We start from the raw sequence: 8,621 nt of genomic DNA, 5'->3' as shown, positions 1-8,621 counted from the left end.
ACATATGGGGATGTTTGGGCATGTGGTTGGCCTCTTGGTAGAAGTTCTGGATGGGGCAGATGTGATGGAAAGGTATGCTAATCTCAGAGGGTACCTAACACAGTTGGAAGGCATCCTCAGCACTGTCAGCCAATAAGTAAAGCATCACCAGGGTAAGACCACCCAGAGACAAAAGAAATACTATGATTTAAGGGTATTTGCCCAAATATTCCAGGGGTAATCGGGTTTGTCTCAGGTAGCACTGAAGGAAGAGGGGAGTTGAGGGCTAAATTGCAACAGAAGTACAAGGGCCCGTACAGGGTGGCCAGCTGCGTGTCAGCACTAACTCCTGTCCTTATCATGTAAATCCTCAGAATAATATATAGTCCAGTGTTGTATTTTATGGAGCTGTAGGGAGAGCTTGGGGGAGGAGCCTTGGAGGCAACAGAATCTATAGAAATGTACGTCTCTATTAGCTAACTGCTTTACATCAAAGAGAAACAGGCAGAGTTCAGTGAGATGAGGGTTTGTAGGCTCTTAACTGACTCTTCTGGGCTCACGAAGAGAAGTTAGTGCCCAATAGAGTGACACCCTTTTAGAAATCCTGTGAAATTGATCATTGATATGCTGGGCCTAATACCTGGACCACTTTGAATACAGACTATATATTTTGTGTCTCACCAGAAACTGAGGAGACCTGTCAACAATTAATCAAATGATTGGAATGTTTCCAGCTCTGAGGAATCTCATAGGCTTGTTTGCTGATGAGAAAAGAACAGAGGGCTGCTGCAGTGAATTCCAGTGCTGAAGAATCCCAGTGACATACCCTATTTTTAAGCCCCACTGCAGAGACTAAGGCAATGTCTACATTACCTTTTATGTCAGCAAAAAATGGGAACTGTTTGACCCAGGTCACAGCAAAATAGGGTGACCAGAGCAAGTGTGAAAAATCGGGACAGGGGGTGGGGGGTAATAGGAGCCTATATAAGAAAAAGACCCAAAAATCAGGACTGTCCCTATAAAATCAGGACCTCTGGTCACCCTACAGCAAAAGAGCTTTGCAGCAAGTGGGAAGAAGATATAAAAGGGAGACAATGAAGTCATGATGGTACCTCACTCTCCCTGCTACAACACACATGGAAATACCTGAAGGGCAAGAACTGAACTGTGGGAAGGGATGGTCCCAGGCTAGAAGGATTTTTAGCCTGTGTATGGAAACCTAGGCAAGCCAAGGCAATTTGTCCCTTGAGTCTGTCAGCCAGTTTATCACTCAGTGTAAGAGTTTGCTAATTTATATCCTACCTGTCAAGTGTGTTAAACTCAGTTTGCTGTTTTTGTTTATTTACTCAGATAATCTGCTTTGATCTGTTGGCTATCACTTAAAATCTATCTTTTGTACTTAATAAACTTGTTTTTGTTTTAAACCCAGTTTGTGTAATTCATAACAGTAGGGGTGGGGGTAGGGGCACTGTGCATATCTCTCTCCACAATGAGGGAGAGGGCAAATTTCAAGTAGCTTATGTTGTACAGTTCTCCATGCAGTGCAAGACAATACAATTTTGGGTTTACTCTCCAGAAGAGGAGTGCACTTGAGTGCTGGGCAATTCCTTAGCTGAAGCCTTCCCATGAAGTAGTGATTTCAGTATCTCTGTTTTTCTGCAGCTGGATGTGTCCCTACCTGTGTGTGTGCTAGAGGAGACTTGAGGGCCTGGCTTAGCAGGACAGCATGAGGGAGCTCAGGCTGGTGGAACAGGCGGGCTCAGTGGTACCTCAGTACATCAGGTGGCACCCCAGAAGATGGGGGAGCAACCTGGCACAAGATGTATCTGCGAAATTCTTGATTTAAGTCATGTTGCAGCATTGCTCACTACAGAAGAAGGCACATTCAGTTCATCTCTGTCTTTCATAAAATTTACTGTCACGGGTTGGATCACAGAGACCCCCACTTGGGAACTGCCACCTGATGTGCTGAGACTACCTCTAAGCCTGTTTTCCATGGCAGCTTGGGTCTTCATAACCCTGTCTTGTTTGACTCAGACATGCTAGCCTGCTACAAAAACAGACCCAGATCTGAACTACATCCCCTAAAAGCTACAGGCTTAACTGAAAACAGCTTAAGAAGTGCTCCTGCCTCCAACACTCAGATACCCAACTCCCACTGAGGTCCAAACTCAAAATAAATCCGTTTTACCCTGTATAAAGCTTATACAGGGTAAACTCATAAATTGTTCGCCATCTAGAACACTGATGGAGAGAGAGATGCACAGCTGTTTGCCCCCTACCCCCCGGTCTTAATACATACTTTGGGTTAATTAATAAGTAAAAAGTGATTTTATTAAATACAAAAAGTAGGATTTAAGTGGTTCCAACAATAACAGACAGAACAAAGTGAATTACCAAGCAAAATAAAATAAAACACGCAAATCTAAGCCTAATGCAGTAAGAAAGTGATTACAGATAAAAATCTTACCCTCAGAGATGTTTCAATAAGCTTCTTTCACAGACTGGATGCCTTCCTAGTCTGGACAGAATCCTTTCCCCTGGTACTGTCTTGTTTACAGCTCAAGTGGTAGCTAAGGGATTTCTCATGACTGCAGCCCCTTTTGTTCTGTTCCACTCCCTTATATATCTTTTGCACAAGACGGGAATCCTGTGTCTCTCTCTGGATTCCCACCCCTCCTTCTAAATAGAAAAGCATGAGGTTAAAAATGGATCCCAGTTCAGGTGACATGATCGCATGTCACTGTAAGACTTCAAGCCTTCATTCTTCCCAACCTGCCTCACAGGAAGGCTTGTAAACAAACAGAGCCATCTATAATCACTTGTTCTAGTTGATGGGAGCCATCAAGATTCTAAACCACCATTAATGGCCCACACTTTGAATAATTACAATAGGCCCTCAGCATTATATTTCATATTTCTAGTTTCAGATACTAGAGTGATACATTTATACAAATAGGATGACCACACTCCATAGATTATAGGCTTTGTAAAAGAAACCTTTTGTAGGAAGCATAGACTCATAGACTCATAGACTCTAGGACTGGAAGGGACCTCAAGAGGTCATCAAGTCCAGTCCCCTGCCCTCATGGCAGGACCAAATACTGTCTAGACCATCCCTAATAGACATTTATCTAACCTACTCTTAAATATCTCCAGAGATGGAGATTCCACAACTTCCCTAGGCAATCTATTCCAGTGTTTAACTACCCTGACAGTTAGGAACTTTTTCCTAATGTCCAACCTAAATCTCCCTTGCTGCAGTTTAAGCCCATTGCTTCTTGTTCTATCATTGGAGGCTAAGGTGAACAAGTTTTCTCCCTCCTCCTGATGACACCCTTTTAGATACCTGAAAACTGCTATCATGTCCCCTCTCAGTCTTCTCTTTTCCAAACTAAACAAACCCAATTCCTTCAGCCTTCCTTCACAGGTCATGTTCTCAAGACCTTTAATCATTCTTGTTGCTCTTCTCTGGACCCTCTCCAATTTCTCCACATCTTTCTTGAAATGCGGTGCCCAGAACTGGACACAATACTCCAGTTGAGGCCTAACCAGCGCAGAGTAAAGCGGAAGAATGACTTCTCGTGTCTTGTTTATCACACACCTGTTAATGCATCCCAGAATCACGTTTGCTTTTTTTGCAACAGTATCACACTGTTGACTCATATTAAGCTTGTGGTCTACTATGACCCCTAGATCTCTTTCTGCCATACTCCTTCCTAGACAGTCTCTTCCCATTCTGTATGTGTGAAACTGATTGTTCCTTCCTAAGTGGAGCACTTTGCATTTATCTTTATTGAACTTCATCCTGTTTACCTCAGACCATTTCTCCAATTTGTCCAGATCATTTTGAATTTTGACCCTGTCCTCCAAAGCAGTTGCAATCCCTCCCAGTTTGGTATCGTCCGCAAACTTAATAAGCGTGCTTTCTATGCCGACATCTAAATCATTAATGAAGATATTGAACAGAGCCAGTCCCAAAACAGACCCCTGTGGAACCCCACTTGTTATACCTTTCCAGCAGGATTGGGAGCCATTAATAACTACTCTCTGAGTACGGTTATCCAGCCAGTTATGCACCCACCTTATAGTAACCCCATCTAAATTGTACTTTCCTAGTTTATCTATAAGAATATCATGCAAGACCGTATCAAATGCATTACTAAAGTCTAGGTATATCACATCCACCGCTTCTCCCTTATCCACAAGGCTCGTTATCCTATCAAAGAATGTTATCAGATTAGTTTGACACAATTTGTTCTTTACAAATCCATGCTGGCTATTCCCTATCACCTTACCACCTTCCAAGTGGTTGCAGATGATTTCTTTGAATTACCTGCTCCATTATCTTCCCTGGCACAGAAGTTAAACTAACTGGTCTGTAGTTTCCTGGGTTGTTTTAATTTCCCTTTTTATAGATGGGCACTATATTTGCCTCCTTCCAGTCTTCTGGAATCTCCCCCGTCTCCCATGATTTCCCAAAGATAATAGCTAGAGGCTCAGATACCTCTTCTATTAACTCATATTCCAGTTACATTATATTTACACTCATTAGCATATTTTCATAAAATCATATAGAGTGCAACGTAACACTTACTTGTCGTGTTTTCATTGTAACAGACAAAGGCAGGCACAGACCAACCCCTAAATACTCAGAGCATTCCCTGCAGTGTCAAGCCCCTTATTCTTTACCATTTTTTTCAAATAATCCACCATTTTATCCACATATTCTCCATGACTGAATTTGAGGTAATATGCCTCTGGTGTAATTAGAAACCTTTACTAACAGAGATATATCTTTGGGGGCAGCAGGCCTGGTAACTCTCCTGCATCTCATCTTAACTGTTTGCTGAAGCACAGGTCATAGCTCTGTCATTTCAGGACTGTTCTGAAAAACATTACACACAGTTAAAGACTAACTTGTTATGCTAAAATCTGACATATGATCCCATTTTTGGATGTCAGTGAAAGGATCTAGTCAGAACTGTTGTGTAACTGAGACAATATCACAGCAGTGAGCAGTCTCAGCATATGGAGGTCATCATTACCAACTGGCATAACTGCATGTAAAGTCTACTTTAGATTTACTTCCTGCCTCTGTTGTCACAGAAATAGATACAGCTTCCTAGTGATAAAAGTTCAGTTAGAAAGGAAGGAAAGTAGGAAAGAAAGAAAGAAAATTAACTCGGGGATATTCTTGCATCATAAATTAGCAATATATAGACGCTCCCCAACTTACGCAAGCATTTCATTCTGGAAGCCTTGCATAAGTCAAATTTTGTGTAAGTCAGGAACGACTATTACACATAACCACAAAAAAAAGTTTACGGGACTTTTTCCGTAAGTGCGGATTTACGTAAGTAAGGTTTGCATAACCTGGGGAGCATCTGTACTTTGTAAATTCTTCTCAATCGATATGTCTCAGGAATAGCAGTGCCTTCTTGTGGTTACTTAATCATTATGCCCATCATTTTTCCAGGTTAAAGGATGTACTAAGATAGGCCTCTGTACAGCATTCCTTCAAAACAGAATGATGCAATGTTGGGGTAATACTCCTCTAACACCACTTGTAGAAGAGAGATGAAAAAGTGTTAGAGAAAGCTCCAGAACAGGGCTGAACATCTAAAAGATTGTGGTCCCCAAATCACAGGCCGTGGAATCCTATAATACAGGCTCTTCCTGAATTTGGTGAGCTGCAATTTTTTTTACTACTGGGAGGCTAAATTTCTCTAAGCCTTGTTCAAAACTATTCATAAACATTTATTTTTAAATTAATCTACAATTATAAGCAAATACAGTATTGGTATTGTGGGTCTTCATTTGTGGTTTTTGAGTAAGATTTGGGAGAAGATTGTGGTGTGACAACTCTCAATGCATCTGCTTTCTTTGATTCTTGTCAATCTGGGTCTAGACCTGGCTGTGGAACAGAAACTGCATTGTTCACATTGGTTGATGATGTCCTCCTGGCAATGGATGATGATCAGGTGTTCATGCTGGTATCAGATCGATCAGCTACCGTAAATAATGTTTATCAGGAGGGGTTGTTGACTTGCCAAGCATTCTGGTGGGAGTAGACAGGGCTGCTTTTCAGGACTTCATTCTTTTCTCTCAGCAAGATCTCAGTAGACCGTCGTTCCTCTTCTGTAAAGGCTATCAAGTGTGGCTTGTCACAAGATGCTGTTCTGTCACCACTCCTTTTCAATGTGTACGTGGGGTTGTTAGGAGAGTTAATAAAGTGGCATGGAGTGTGGTAGGAGACCCAGCTGTATGCCCCTATCCTGTCCAATTCAGATAATGTAGTTCAGCTATTCAGTGCCTACTTGAGATTGAAGGAAAGCGTGCTGCTTGAAGTTCATCCCAGATAAGACTGAGGTGTTGACGAAAGCAGTGAAGGAGGCAGCAGAAGGAATGCATCCATTCAGCTGCTGCTGCTAGATGTTTATATAACAGCAGTAACCCAAATCAGCTTTTTACCATCTGTGCCTCATTAGGAAGTTGAAACCTTTCCTTTCAAATGGGGCACTCGCGCAGATATTTATGTTTTTATGCCCTCAAGACAATTACATCAGAGACAGAAGCTAGTGCAGAATGCGGCAGCTCACTTACCAACCATTTCCTTGAGAGTACATGAAACCAGTGTTCCAGGATCTGGACTGGCTGTGTATTGGTCTGCTGGTGGTGATTAAGGGGTTGGTCATGACCTTTAAAGCCCTAAGTGACCTGGGACCTGCCTACCATAGATAATGCCTCTCTTCCCACGCCATACTGCCCCAGCTGTGGCCAGCCACTGCCCTCCAGTTGGATTCCTTTTGATAAAAAAAGGGGGGGTGGGGCTACCAGCTGAGTATCTCAAAGAGGAGTCTCAGTCTCTGGAACTTCCCCCTTGGGTTGAAATAGCCCCAACTTGATGAACTTTTATGCCTGCTGTAAAGGACACTTACTTGAATGGGCTTTTGAGGAATATTAAGGGGATGTTCCTGGAGGAGGGGCTGTGGGAAGGGTGGTGCTGAAGGAGCTGTTTTGTTGTTTTGATTATTAGTGGAGTTAATTCATTGTTTGTATATAACTATTATTTGCTGCTGGGTCATCATTTGTGACTGTAACCTTCACTAATTGGTAGGGCAACAAGAACTTTTTATGAGCATTTAAAAATTGTTATTAAAGGTACAAGTTGTCAGTGCAGCCCTCAGTACCATCAGGCTTTGGCCCCTTTGATCTAAGAGGACCAAATATTTCCCCATACCTGCATGAGCTCTGTGGAGTGAAGCTAAAATAAAGGTATGGATCTGAAGTCACTCCATTCATACTGTATGGCATGAACTACTGAAGTCTTTGTAGTAAAGCTGTAGGGCACAGAACCATTCAGGTAACACCTAGCCTAAGCATTAAAAAGTGATTGTTCATGATTCTCTTACTGTATTTTTCTAGCACAGGCTCTATTACTTTAAGTAACAACTTAGTAAAAGCTTAACACCAGGGTGAGTAGCCAGCTTCAACAGAGGAAGACAATTTCCAACAGTGCCTCCCAACTTCAGACACCTCAAAAGCAATAGCAATAGCATCCAGAATTTTAGCTTTCTCTGTAACTGTTGATGATTTAACTAGTGATGGGCAAAATTTTCTTGCCTTATTCTATAGTCATTACAACATCATGGGTTCAAAAACTCAGCTCTGACTCAAATGAAACTAGGTTTACATCCCACTTAGGAAACACTGAAAAGAGAGCAGAAATGAGGGAGAGCAAAAGTCTAACAGAACAAACAGTATGGAGCCAGATCTTCAGCCCGGCCTAAATCCTCCACCAGTACAAAGGGGATTTAAGGCTGTCCTAACACAGCAATTAGGAATTCCTCTCTTACAGAGGAATCTGCTGGCAGTGTAACACCAACTACATATAAGGACATTCTGGGGTGGACTGGAGTGCAGCCAGAGCATGCTGTGTTTCAGCAATCTTGGGTGAGCAGAATGGTCCCTATGGGACTGTTCTGTGTGATGGAAATTAGAACAGCCCAGTGGTTATTCTAACTTGTGTCAGAGATAAGTTTGGCCCCAGGATCATGGGAGATGGTCAGGTGACTTAGAGCCATGTTTACAGTCAGTGCACCTGAGGCTAGAACTCACGGTATAGATACGTGTACAGCACCAGTACATGCCAGACTCACTTTTCAAGGTTATTCTATCACTTATACATATTATGAGTTTCAGTGTTTAAAGTAGCGGGGGAAGGAGTGAGGGGGAAGCTCTGGTAAAACAATCTGGGAGCAGCTGCTTTGGTAAAACAGTAGGTAAGATGAGCACCTCAGCAACCTGGCTTCACTTCCCCCACCTCTCTGACCCCTCAGTGATACAGCTCCTTTTAAAATATTTTTTTAAACCAGGACTGAGCTCTCTTGCGATGCCCTGTCACACACACACATGAAACCGTGCAGAAGTAACTTTAAAGATAATGCCATATTCCTTATTCTAATATAGTTCCATGTTCAGAGTTAGAGTAAAGCTCTTCCAGTGACTTTACCATAGTCACATGACAGTAAGCTCTTTTGGCTGAACGAGTCTCTGAAGTGGAAGATTCTGTGCCTGAAATCAACACATTGGTTGCTTAGAGAGAACCAACAAATTAAGTCATTAAATCAGTGGGCTCA

The 8,621-nt window shown here is 42.3% G+C and overlaps 1 protein-coding gene across 2 annotated transcripts in view; it reads right to left on the bottom strand.

The window, feature by feature from the left end:
• Positions 1–8,621, bottom strand: part of A4GALT (alpha 1,4-galactosyltransferase (P blood group)) — a 94,135-nt gene that overhangs the window by 1,329 nt on the left and 84,185 nt on the right. The window lies entirely within an intron of this gene.

Source organism: Gopherus evgoodei, chromosome 1, assembly GCF_007399415.2.
Source record: "Gopherus evgoodei ecotype Sinaloan lineage chromosome 1, rGopEvg1_v1.p, whole genome shotgun sequence".
Classification (NCBI taxonomy): Eukaryota; Metazoa; Chordata; order Testudines; family Testudinidae; genus Gopherus; species Gopherus evgoodei.
This window is presented reverse-complemented; position numbering and strand designations above follow the sequence as displayed.